Raw genomic sequence first — 13234 nt, 5'->3', positions numbered from 1 at the left:
GAGACCAGCCTGGTCTACAAAAGCTAGTTCCAGGACAGGCTCCAAAACCACAGAGAAACCCTGTCTCGAAAAACCAAAAAAAAAGAAAAAAAAATTCTTCCATTAAACATTTCAAATTCCATATTCAGCAGATCTCTGAAGAGTTTGAGGACCATAATCTATTAAGTAAATCTGAGCTAATCAAGCTTTGCTTGTCTTAGTACTTGTTTTAGTATGTATGAAAATACAGGAACAGAGAAACCTTGTCTCAAAAGAAAAAAAAAAGAAAAGAAAAAAGAATTTGATCATTTGTAAGGTGACTGATCAATAACTTGCATGTCTTAATCATATTTAACAGTTTACAGTAAGTTAATAGCTTTTATAAGATCTGAATTTTATAGCTTTATCCCCATTAGGTTTAGCCTTAAACAAAATAATAATTTCTGAATTAAAGCTCTTTTAGTATCAAAATAAAACTTTTAGTCATGAATATAATACTAGGGAGACTGACAACTTTACTTTCCCAGTCCTTTCATATTGCACCCATAAACTTACAAATCTTGACATACAGAAAGTTCATGTACCAATATTCTAAATGTTTGGGCTGTTCAGCTTTGCTCTCCTCTCCCTAGCAGAGTCAGGTGGCTTGCCTGACACAGAATGTAGAGAAGACTTGTCTAGAAAAGGGAAAATCATAACCTAATTTCAGAGCTAGATTTTCAATAAAGTAGAGCTGCATAAAGCAACTTTAATATTATCCACACCCAAAAGACATTTGAATTCCTGCTAAACTGAACCCAGTGACCAGAAAGCTCAGAAATCAATTCTGAGCCCTGGCCATTAAAAAGTGGTGGCTATAGGCAGAGACAGCCAAACAAAGCCAATAAACACAGAACACAGAAAGTCAGACCCATATCTGTCTTGGATCCATGTTTACAATAAAAGTTACAAAGATGCCAGAAAACACAGACACACATATACACACAAAACAGACAGAAAAAAAACTTTTAAACAACCAGAACCAGATGGGTGAGTGACATCTTGCTTCCTGCTTTGGATGGGAGAGTATGTGGGGCCCCATCAAGGATGTCCCAGATCAGGATCCCACAGAACAGAAACAGACTATGACTTACCAGGAAGCCTCTGTAGATGCCTGTTGCTTTACTCAGCAGTTAATTTACTCCAATAGTTCACAAAACTGAAGGCAGGCCTCAGAGCCCTGAAACCTCTCAAGAAGATGCCTCCTGAGACAGCCCTTTAGCCCTGGAGTTCAGGAGTGTAGGTCTGGCTTTAGAATTTGGATGGGTGGTCTGAATCTCGCTGGGGCCTCCAGAAAACGCTAATCCCACTGTGAGCGAGTAAGACCACTACCACAACTTTGAGCCAAACTTGAAGCAAGCTTTAGTTAAATACTAGCCAGGATGATGGACTTTGTCAAGGTCTATTCTGGAGTTCCCAGAACATGGCCACAAGCTACAACCAAATGTTTATAAAGGCAAGGCTACAAGGTTATACACTTTCAGACTTTGTTCAAACAGAGGCAAGCATGTATCTGGACACACTTCCTGCCTATGTATCTCCCATCTATATGGGGTCAAACACATCCAGTGCAGTTGGTGAAGGGGCCTCAGAGTTGGCACAAAACACACCCAGACACCAAATTCTCAGCACAAAGGAGATATTTTATTATTCAGAGGGACAAGGGGTTGGTTGTTTCTGGATCTCACAGAGATAGCAATGACCGACTGGCACATGGCCTTTTTAAGGACTCTGGAAAAGGAGAAAGGAGGTGTCCCTTTCCTAGAGAGAGTTGGGATGGCTGTCTGGTTGGCTAGGAGGAGAACGAAGGAGAAGAGGTAGCAGGCTTTTTGTCATGTAGCCCTGTGTCATTTTATGAGGTAGCGTGCCTTTGGTCACACAGCCTGGTGGATTTGAGATGCTGTGTCAAGGCCAACAGTTAGGTCAACAAACTTGTTTAGAGAAGTAAAAACATATCCCAGCACTTGGGAGGCAGAGGCAGGTGGATCTCTGTGAGTTCGAGACCAGCTAGTTCCAGGACAGGCTCCAAAACCACAGAGAAACCCTGTCTCGAAAAAAACCAAAAAAAAAAAAAAAAAAAAAAACAAAAAAAAAAAAAAAAAAGCTGAGAAGTAAAAACATGTGACTTGTTGTCTTATGAACAACAGCCTCCAGCATCTCAGGAAGTATCCGACCTTGGGCTAGGGGCTTACAGGTTAGAGCATTCTTGTTTTGCAATCTCTTAGGCACAGTCATTAAAACTTAAAACTTAACTTTGGCTCTCGCAAATCTTGAGCTGTCATCGTCCTCAGTGTCACCCTCCATCTCAGATGAGTTCCTCCAGGATCTCTTGATTCTCATCTCCTTGGGGCCATTAGGGAAGAGAGTGACCATACTCCCCAGAGAGCATCCTAGGGAGGGACCAGAGGCCAGATCCCTTGCGGCTGACAGACAGGGAAAGAGGCTCCAGGGAGGTTAATAGACTCAGAAGGTGAGCTGCATCACCAGGACAGGACACACACCTTCCCATCGTCCCACAGAAGGAAGCTCCTCTTCTAGCTTTTGGTTTGTTTGCTTTTCATTTACAGGGACAGAGAATCACTCTGTAGCCCAGGCGGGCCTCATACTCACAGCAATCCCCCTGCTTCAGCCTCCCAGCTACTGCCTCTTCTAGTGTTTACATTTATGTTTTGTAATCACAGGGCAGTGTCTCATGTGAGCTCTCATGGGCTAAAGTACAGGGAAATCAAAGGGCAGCAGTGTTTTGTGGGCGGGACTCCGGGACACAGAGCCTGAGACACCAGTACCTCCAGGTCCTCCCTTCCGGCTCTGAGCAGCTGCTGATTCATGCTTCTCACCTAGGGCAACTGAAACTGACCAGGTGTGAAGCACACATCTGAAGGGTATAAAGAAGGAATCCAGGATCCCTTTATGAGGCAGAACAGGGACAAGGGCTTGGGAGGTCCCAACCTGCCCTTGGATACGTTCCTAACTCTCCCTCCTACAGACACAGGCCTGGGGAGCTGAGTGGTGGGAGGGGGAGATCTAATGCTACCCAGAGCTGCTTCAAGACAGCAGCGGGTTTCCAGAAACAGAGAGAGGGTGGAGGCAACAGATATCAGCAGCCCCCACCTTCGGGCTCTAATAAGTCTTAAGCAAATACACTAGTTGTGGCTAGGGAGGGGTAGTTAGCTTTGTGAAGTTCCAAAGAGAGTGAGCCTGCAGTTTCCATAGGGCTGTGTGGTTGGAGGGTGTGGCTAGAAATAGGCAGTTTCCAGCCATTGTTCCCCTAAGGTTACACAATTCGGGTGCTTCTTAAAGAAAATGAGTGGCCGCACAGGCTGCCAGGTCAGGAAGAAGGCCAGCTCCTGAGTCTCACAAGCCCTCGAGGGGTCTATCTGACCCCTGAGGATTCTCGGCTTGAGGAAAGAGAAAGTCTGCAAAGAAGCCGATAAGTCCTAAGGCTCTCCAGAGCACCTGTGCATGCCAGGAGAGGAGTGTGGTTCCCCCCACCCCTTAGGTTAAGGGAACCCTGCTACCCTTTGCTTCCAAAGGATATCAAAACAATTAGAGCCATTAGGGTTGGTGGCTGTGTGAGTTGCTACCTGGAAACCTCCCGTGAAGGAAGTGAGTTCAACTCAGCCAGGTGTGAGGAAGGCCTGTCTGCATGTATGGCTATAGCAGCTAGGTGAAACCAGGCGAGGGAGGTCTACTCTCAGGCCTCAGTTTCCACACTGTAAACTGAAGCTGGTGGCAGGTCTACTTCCTAAGAGGACTGGGGGTTAATGAACTAACGGCTGTCAGGGTGCGGGCCGGCAAAATGAACCTGCTGCAGGTGTTGCCTTCTGTTTCTCCTGATCCTGCCAGGATGATAAGGTCAGGGTGGACTTCTGGGAGGGGCTGGGTCTGAGCTGGGCCTTGGGCAACACATTAGAAGGATGAGCAGAGGGGCTCTGCCTTTCACATGTGAATGCACATGTATGTCCCCAAGCAGCGAGGTGGCTCTCGGGGACTGCATGGAGAACAAAGTGCACAGCCAGATAAGCTGGAGAAGATCCAGAGTCAGTCTAGCAGCCCCAAGGTCCCAGCTAAGGAGTTACAAGCAGTCATGAATAGTCAGCAAAGAAAGAAGAGGTATGTTTACTTTAGAGAGATTGAGGTGACACAGAGGAAGGGTTGAACGGGTGGGACAAACTGGAGGAGGCTGGAGAGGTTGAGATTGTACACTGTGCTGTGTCCTAGGGAGTCCTGGGCATTGAGGTGTTTCTGTGCTGGGAAAAGGTGCTGTTTACAGGTGTGTGGAGCTGGTAAGCACTGCTGCAGGGGAGAAGGGCATGGTAGAATATTAATTGCACAGAGATATCACATGAGATATGAAACCGGATCCTGGCAGATATCCAGTCTGCCTGGCAGCCACATGGACCCAGAGTCCTCTAAGTACACGCTATTGACTGTAACTGACCAATCCCATATGGGTGTGTGTGGTCCTGGGGTATCAATGCGGATGCATGAGAGTGGGGGAACAGACGCTCTAGACAGCATCCAGATGCTACCAATATAGACCCAAGCAAGTACGCCCTAGATATTCCTTGTGGACTTGTTTCGTGTGGTTTTGCTTTGATTCAGGGTCTCTCACTATATAGCCACGACTAGTGTTGAACTTGCAGTATAGCCCAGGCTATCCTCAAACTCCCAATGATCCTCCAAACTTTATTCCAAAGTTCTAAAATTATGGGTGTGCACTACTATTCCCAGGTAATAGTCTTCCCTTTAAGGAACAAGGGCAATCTGGGGAGACAGATCAAAAGGTCACTTAGTCGTGAGGATCTGAGTTTGAATCCCAAGAACCCAGGTAAAGCCAGAACTGTATCATGAGCATCTGTAATTGCAACACTCCTATGGGTAGTTGCAAAGTGAAGACAGGAGAGTTCCCAGGAGTGCAGAGACCAGCTGTCCTGGTGTGTGCAGCAAAAAGCCAACAAAGAGATCTGTGTCAAACAAGGTAGAAGGTGAAGAATTGTTGAAATAGGAGATGCAGGGCTGCGTCCCCGGCACCCGGCCGCCCGCATGGCTAGCTTATGCCCAGAAATAATTACACGGAAACTGTATTCTTTCAAACACTGCCTGGCCTGGCTAGTTCCAGTTTCTCGTTGGTTAGCTCTTACATATTGTTCTAACCCATTTCTAGTATTCTGTGTAGCCCACGAGGTGGCTTACCAGGGAGAATCTTAACCTGCGTCTGTCTGGAGTGGGAGAACCATGGTGACTCTCTGACTCAGCTTCTTTCTCCCAGCATTCTCTCTGTTTACTCCACCCACCTATGTTCTAACCAGTAAAATGGGCCAAGGCAGTTTCTTTATTATAATTAACCAATGTCCTTCCTCTATCAAAGAATGATATCTGAGGTTATATATACACAGATACACACAAACACACACACAATACACATGCATACATATACACACATAGATATATACAGTCATACATATACACACATACATACACACATATGCACACATAACAATACACATATACATAAATATATATACACATGCATATATACACTGTGAGGGCTGAAGTTATGTTTTAAGTACTATGTATATAAGATTTATAAAACAAAAATGCCTCTAAACTTGTAAGCTCCACCTGCCCAAGGACAGATAACTTCCTGGAATGCTGGGGGCTATTACTCCTGTAAGATAACAAGTCTCAGGTTTTTACTTCTGTTAACAAGGTTGGTTGCCCTAACTGCATAGGGCATACTTGATCACATGTAGGTGGGAATTATGTAGGCAGGAAGTACGACAGGATGTATGCTTGCCCCTGATTGGATGACAGTGGGAAGGACTTAGCCCTGTAGGGTTTGCCTGTGTAAGCACCCAAGTATGAATACAGTGTCCATCATCCTGGCCAATATTTAATAAAGCTCCAGACTGGCCCAGAAATTGTGGTAGTGGTCTTATTCTCCCCTGGTGGAATTAACATTTTCTGGAGGCCCCCAATGAGATCAGACCACACACTCAAATTCTCAAGTTGGACCTTCACTACAGGGTTCCAAGGCTGAAGGGTTGCATCAGAACGCGCGTGCCTTGAGACATTCCAAGGCTCCTAGGCACACCTTTGGTTTCGTGGACTTTGAACTGCCATGCTGAGAAAAGCAGCAAGTATCTCTGGAGGCCTCCTCTGGTAAATCATAGCCTGTTTCTGTTCTGTGGGATCCCCATCTGGGATGTGGATGGGTTTGAGGGAACCCAAATACTCCCCTTTTCAAGACAAGAAGCGGGATGTTGTCCACCCACCTGGTTAGGTCTGCCATCCGATTTCCCTTAGCCACAGCATCTCGAGCTTTTTGGTGTCCTGGACAATGTATGCTGGCTACCTTTTTTGGCAAATGTATAGCCTTGGGGAGGCTCAAAATTTCTTCTTTATTTTTTATGTCTTTTCCTGCAGATGCCAACAGTCCTCTTTGTCTGTATATTGCTCCATGTATATGGACAGTGGCAAAAGCATACCTGCTGTCAGTGTAGGTGTTGATAGACTTCCCCTCTGCCATCTGTAGAGCTGGTATCAAAGCCACAAGTTTGGCTTTCTGGACCGATGTCCCTTCAGGGAGGCTGCTGGTCCAGATTACTTGCTTCCCGTCCACCACTGCTGCCTCCGTCTTCTGCTTACCTTCAACCACGAAACTGCTGCCGTCCGTATACCAGCTGGGACTCCCAGGCCAAAGCTGATCCTTCAGATCATTTCGGGTACCAGCTTCTTTTGCCAAAATGTCAGTGCAGTGATGGGTAGGTGAGGAGTCATCAGTCTCGGGCAGTAGGGTAGCGGGATTGAGGACAGCAGGGGGAGTGAAGGTCACTCGTTTGGTCAACAAAAGGCTTTGATCACCTCCTGCCCAGTTCGAGTAAACCTGATCTGGGCCTTAAACCTTGTTAACAAGTCTCTTTATAATAAAGGTGGGGGACACTCAGGGATAACCAGGAAGGAATTAGTCACTTGTCCTCGCCCCAAATCTACAGTTCGTAAGGTGGTCCACAGATACTGTTTCCGTCCAGTTGCTCCAATTACTATAGTCTTTGTATTCTTTAGCTTCCACAATGGTTGTTTCAGCACAGAGTGCTCAGCCCCTGTGTCCACTAGAAAATCCATAGGGATCCCCTCCACAGTCAGGGTTACCCTAGACTTGGGGAGGGGGTCTGAACCTCGTCCCCTTTAATCATCTTCTTCTAGGGCCAGTACCTTAGAAGCCCTTCCTTTCTTCTTTGGGCATTCTCTTGCCCAATGTCCTTTTTCTTTGCAATAAGTACATTGGTCTTTGTCCAAGGGTGCCTCTGCCTGTCTTCATTCAGCTTTGGTCTTCTGTTGCCCAGGTTCCCTATCTGTCTAGGTCCTGTCTTTCCTTGCTCTCCTACCACTGCGGCTAAAATTCTAGTCAAATTTCTCTTTTGTCTATGATCCCTCCTGTCCTCTCTTTCCTCTGCCCCCTGCCCCCCCTCTCTCTCTCTCTCCTCTTCTTTTCCTCTCTTCCTCCGTCTCTCGCTTATGAAACACTTTCTCTGCTTCCTTAACCAAATCCTGCAAGGTATAATTCTGCAACCCTTCTAATTGCTGTAACTTTTTCTTAATATTTCATGCTTTGGGGGTGACTACCATGCCTGTTCAATGTAAGGTCAGTCCCCCAAGTTCCTCCTCTACAGGAAAATTTCTCAGACCTAAGTCTGGTAGCAGAAGGCTGTGTTGCTGTGTGTGGCGGCTGAAGATTAAATGTCCTACATGCCAGCCAGAGACTGACCACTGCCCCCAATCAAGACCACCAGAGCCTAGAGAAACCACTTAGACAGTGGGCAAGTCTCTGTCATTTAATTGATATACAGACTATTTGGATTATACCTCCTGGTAAAATTTATCCTCAGATCTCCAAGGGCATTGATGGCTAGGCTAACTGTAGATTCATCATTTAACAGCTCCCCAAGGCTGCAGGCACCTTGTTAGTTCATTTCATATGCAAACATCAGGACTTGCTTTTTCTAGAGCTACTAGGTCTCCTGTTGAGAAAGGAAGACAGGTTTGCCTTGCTAACAGGCTTCATATTAAAGAATAAATTTTTTAATTAATGATTTAATAAGATAAACAGATGCAACTTTTTACTGTTCCTTTCTTTAAAAGAACTTGCTTTGCAATGACTGTTCTCTCTCTTTTTGCCCTAGTATTGGGCCTCCTCCCTTCCCCCAACTACCAGGATAATAGACCTGAAAGTTCCAAATATAAGAATTTCCTTTTTTTTTCCTTTCTTTTTTGAGACAGGTTCCAGGTGCCTGTCCCGGAACTAGCTCTTGTAGATCAGGCTGGCCTTGAACTCACAGAGATCCACCTGCCTCTGCCTCCCAAGAGCTGGGATTAAGGGCTTGCGTGCGCCACCACTGCCTGGTAAGCATTTTCTTAACATTCCTAAACTTTAACTTCTGTCCCCGTTCTAAATCGGTCTCAGCAGATTTCTATTTGGCTGACAGACACTATCCAAGGATCCGTGCTGACTACAAACTGTTCCAAATGGCCGAGAGCCCTGAACTTGCTCAAAACTGATGTGAACCAGTCCACACAGAACATATATGCATGCACACATACATGTACAAGTGTGCAAGGTTTTAATTAAGGTGTTCGCTTTGGCGGCACATATACTAAAATTAGAACAATACAGAGAAGATTAGCATGGCCCTTGTGCAAGGATGACATGCAAATTCATGAAAAAAAAAAAAGTGATGTCATTGCTCCCTATCTGGTCAGCCGGGCCAGTGAACCAGATACTTCTGATGAATGTTGAACTGCTTCAGTCCCCTCCTGGCTCTCCTGGGCCCCGACAATAATGTCCTGATTTCAGCAGGAAGTAGTTCCTGAGAGTATGTCACCCCTTATCTTCAACAGGCTGGAATGTAAACTCCCTGGCATGGGAGACAAAATGGTTAATGCCTTAACTAGACACATAAATTCTTATCCTGGGTGCCATCACGGTGATGGTTATTAGATCCTGACATAAACAGGTACTCACCACAGAGTCAAGGTTTGGCTCAAGATACAACTCAAGGAAGGAATGTGAGGAGGGCTAAAGTTATGTTTTAAATTTTAATTACTGAACTTAAGAGGTAAAAATATAAAGCAAAACGCTCTGGGAATCGCAAGGTTATGAAGTTAGAATTTCCCAGGGTCATAAAGCAGATAAGAGTTATTCTAAGTGGCACTGTCAGCTTTTTTTTTTGTGGCCCCAGAGAAACATGGCTAAAAAGACATCCGGGAAGCACAAAGAGGCAAAAGAAGTTGATTTAGGAGGCTTAAAATTCTAAGAGGGAGAAGGGGAGTTCTTGCATTATACTCCATTCCTAGGTTAAAATCCTGTATCAATAAATCGAGGTAAGAGTAGGTGCAGGGGGTTTATTGGCCCTTTTAGGGTTAGAGCTGGGGGTCCCCTGAGATTAGCATTTTCTCAGGTCAGCTGCAGGAGAATTTGGGACATCCAGTCTCCTTATCAGGGAGGACTAGGAGTCAAACAAGCTCGGACATGCCATACCCCCCTTATCTCTGAAGGTTCCAAATGTGACTTCTGTGAAAGACTCCTTTCCTGACCATATGTCCCACCCCATGGGGGATAACTGCAGGGAGCTGGCTCATAATGTTTATCTCGGAATGGAGCAGAGATTAGACCATGGGAACCAAGATTTTTGACTAGTGACTAAATTCTCTGACTGGAGGTCCCACAGTCCCCACAGGTCCCGACTGGAAGTTGCCCAACAAGCAAAAGATCAAGGCAGCCTTTTTCATGTCCGCAGACCTTGAGGAACAAATAGACCCAGTTAGGAAACATGTCCCAGTATGTATTTTATATATCAAAACCATAAAGCTATAGAAATGGCCATCCTCATGATCACCCATACATATATGTGCCAATAAGATCGAGATGCAATCATGAGATTGCATACACATATCACATGAGATTACACACTACAATGGAGATACCAAGTTACCTTAGCCAAAGTGAGCAGCAGTTTCCAGAGCCGATGGCCCTGCAGACCTTGTCTGGACAGGATTAACCTCCAGCAGGGGACCATTCCTCTGGTGGGCTGACATCCGAACACTAGATGTCACCTGCCTTAACCCTCATGGCCCCTGACACATACACACATAACACACACACATACATATACGCATGCATAATATCCATACACATAAACACACACATAAGCATATGCGCACACATATGCATTCACACACATATAAACACATAACATATGCATACATAAACACATTCACATATATGTACAAACACATTCATGCACACATACTCAAATATACAAGATTTTAATTAAAGTGTCCACTTGGACAGCACATACACTAAAACTGAAAGGACACAGAGATTAGCATGGCCCCTGCAAAAGGATGACATGCAAGTTCATGAAGAGTTCCATATTTTTATTTTTGTTAATATTTAAAACATTTGCGTGGCAGGAAAACTAAGGCGAAGATAAAATTTCTTTCTGTTTGTGTGTTTGTTGTAAGACATAAAAGTAGCTACTAACTTTGTGGTCTCAAGTGTTTAGCTGCTGCGCTGGATTCCTTAGTAGACCAAATAATTTGTCACTTGGAAATGTTCTGAGATACAACTTCAGGTTTAAAAGGAAAAAAATTAAGATGGCTCAAGTTTCATCCTAAACTTTTCCATCCCTTGTAGTTAATTCTGCATGTATTAGTCTTAGAAGTAACTATACAAGCCAAAACAACGGAGGGATTCCCCAGGTGGCTTGTCTTCCAAAGTACGCAGAACCAAAAACAAAACCCCAAGCTTCCCTAGGTTTTGTCACTCAGCAAGGCTTGGGAACGGGCGTACAATACCCAGTCCCATTCTGTTTAAAAGGTAAATACAGAAGAGATAAAAAGAAAACAAAAGATTTTTAAATAAGAAAAACAAAACAAACCTAAATTCCAGAAAGGCATCTTAAACCTGTGCCCTTGGCTTTGGGCAGGAGTGAGCCTGGACTGTGCGGTGTAATTTCTGTGAAGCACACTCGTCTACAGGAAGGCCCACGTCACATATGTATATGTGCATGGGAACTTAATGAGATAAACTTTGTATGTGTGTGGGTTAAGGCTCAGATCTGCAGGACTCTTCTAAGATCACCCCCCTTCCCCAGCCCCCGAAAACCAAGCTTGTACAAAACAACCACATAATCGGTAGAAGGCTAGCCACGCCAGTCCCTCTGGCCTGCCACTTGAAAAGTGTTTGCAAGCCAAGTGTCTGGAACTGATATTTGTGGATGTGGTGATAGATACTTATACTATGGGCACTTGGGAGGTGTAGGCAGGAAAATCAGGAATTCAAAGAGTTCAAGACTAGCCTTGAATACTTGGGGAGTGTAGCTGCCCTGGGCTGCTATGGAACCCTGTCTCAAAAATAAGTAAGTAAATAAATACATAAGCTCAGAGGGGGAGGGGGAACAAATCTTTAAGCCCAGCACTGAGAAAGCAGAAGTAGGTGGATCTCTGTGAGTTCAGGGCCAGCCAGGGTTACATCCTGAGATCTTGTCTCAAGAAAAAAAAAGTGAGTAAGAAGGAAGTTGGGGAGGGACTTACAGAGTTACTAGAACAGGGTTCTGAGGTTAGCCAAAGGCATATTGTAAAGAGTGAGTCAGGGTTGTTTATTTTGAGACAAGGTCTGTACTAGCTTCAAACTCTCAGTCCTCCTGCCTCAGCCTTCCAGGTGCTGGGATGATAGCTGTGTGCCACCAAACCTGGCTGCAACAAGGTTTTAAGCAAAGATCAATTTAAAGAAAAATAATGTTATTCTTTTTGTTTGTTTGTTTGTTTGTTTTTTCGAGTCAGGGTTTCTCTGTAGCTTTGGAGCCTGTCCTGGAACTAGCTCTTGAGCCCAGGCTGGCCTCAAACTCACAGCCACCACCACCTGACCAAATAACGTTATTCTTATTGTGGTGGAGCATGGGGATGGAGGAACGGAGGAACGTGACGCATGATTGACAGACCCACAAGAACCACGACTAGGGTTCAGAGCACAAGTCAGTGGTGGAGAACCTGACTTGCACACGCGAGGCCGAGTTCAGTCTCCAGTGTCACACATGCACACACACGCACCTGCACAGCCTGGTGTGATGGTGCATTCCTATAATCCCAGCACTTGGGAAATGGAGGCAGGAGGATCAGGAGTTCAAGGCTAGCCTTGTCTACATGAGACCCTGTCTCAAAAGCCAAAATGAGGGCTGGAGAGATGGTTCAGTTGTTAAGAAGAGCACTGACTGTTCTTATAGATGATCTGGGTTCGGTCCCTAGACGCACATAGTGGCTCATAACTCCAGTTCCAGGGCATCTATTGTCTTCCTCTGGCCTCCCTGGGCACTGGGCACACATGTGGGGTGCACATGTATGCATGAAAGCAGACACTCATACACATAAGTTCTTTTTTTTTTTTGCTTTATGGAAAATTTATTGCAATATTCCAAAAGCACATCACTTTTTCTTTTCAACATCCTGCTCTGCAGCTTCCTTTGCCCTCTTTGCTCGAATGCCAAAGAGCCGGGCATTGGCGAAGACTGGCAAAAGCCTTGAAGTTCTTCTCTTCTTCTGTGATGACTCTGGCTTTCTCCTTTTTATAAACATTCCGGATGGGCATCACAGGTCCTGTTAGCTGAGTGGCCAATTTAAGTTCTTCAGCCAAACTATCTCCCTTCTTTGGAGCGGAAGGCTTTCTGGGGAAGAGGATGAGCTTGGAGCGGTACTCCTTCAGGCGCTGCTCGTTGGCCTGCAGAGACTTGGTGGACTTGTTTCGCCTCCTTGGGTCCACAGAGATGCCGATGGTGCGAGCCACCTTCTTATGGATACCAGCCACCCTGAGTTCCTCCAGGCTGAAGCCCCTGCCAGCTCGGACCTTGGTGTGGTAGCACACTGTGGGGCACCTCACGATGGGCCTGATGGGTCCGGATGCGCGGGGCGCGGGGCAATGCGGCGCGCTTTCTCCTGCCGGGCCTTGCGCTGCGGATCTTGCCTGCCGGCTGGTTGAACCAAGTGTCCACTCGCTGCTGCCAGTCCTTGTGAAAGTGGAGCTTCAAGATCATGCCATTCCGGCTGGGCGCCATGGCTGCCTCCCGTGCAGGGAAACGGCCGAGCGGAAAGGCCACATAAGTTCTTTAATCTTAAAAAAACAAACAAACAAACAAACAAAAAAAAAAAAAAAAAAAAA

At 45.6% G+C, this 13234-nt stretch overlaps 2 non-coding genes and 1 pseudogene across 2 annotated transcripts; 2 read left to right on the top strand and 1 right to left on the bottom strand.

Moving 5' to 3' along the window:
- Window positions 1-8651: 8651 nt before the first annotated feature.
- LOC126492494 (U6 spliceosomal RNA) lies at window positions 8652-8758 on the top strand. Its single transcript, XR_007589611.1, has one exon. It is a non-coding gene; the product is annotated as a U6 spliceosomal RNA (small nuclear RNA).
- Window positions 8759-10356: 1598 nt separating this feature from the next.
- Window positions 10357-10460, top strand: LOC126492479 (U6 spliceosomal RNA). The gene has a single exon (XR_007589599.1). It is a non-coding gene; the product is annotated as a U6 spliceosomal RNA (small nuclear RNA).
- A 13-nt stretch (window positions 10461-10473) lies between these two features.
- LOC126492343 (60S ribosomal protein L13-like) lies at window positions 10474-13199 on the bottom strand (annotated as a pseudogene).
- Between the last annotated feature and the right edge of the window lie 35 nt (window positions 13200-13234).

This window comes from Alexandromys fortis, unplaced genomic scaffold, assembly GCF_014885135.2.
Source record: "Alexandromys fortis isolate MF-2015 unplaced genomic scaffold, M_Fortis_MF-2015_v1.1 scaffold_80, whole genome shotgun sequence".
NCBI lineage: Eukaryota > Metazoa > Chordata > Mammalia > Rodentia > Cricetidae > Alexandromys > Alexandromys fortis.
Note: the sequence above shows the minus strand (reverse complement) of the source record. Positions and strands in the feature narration are given on the sequence as shown.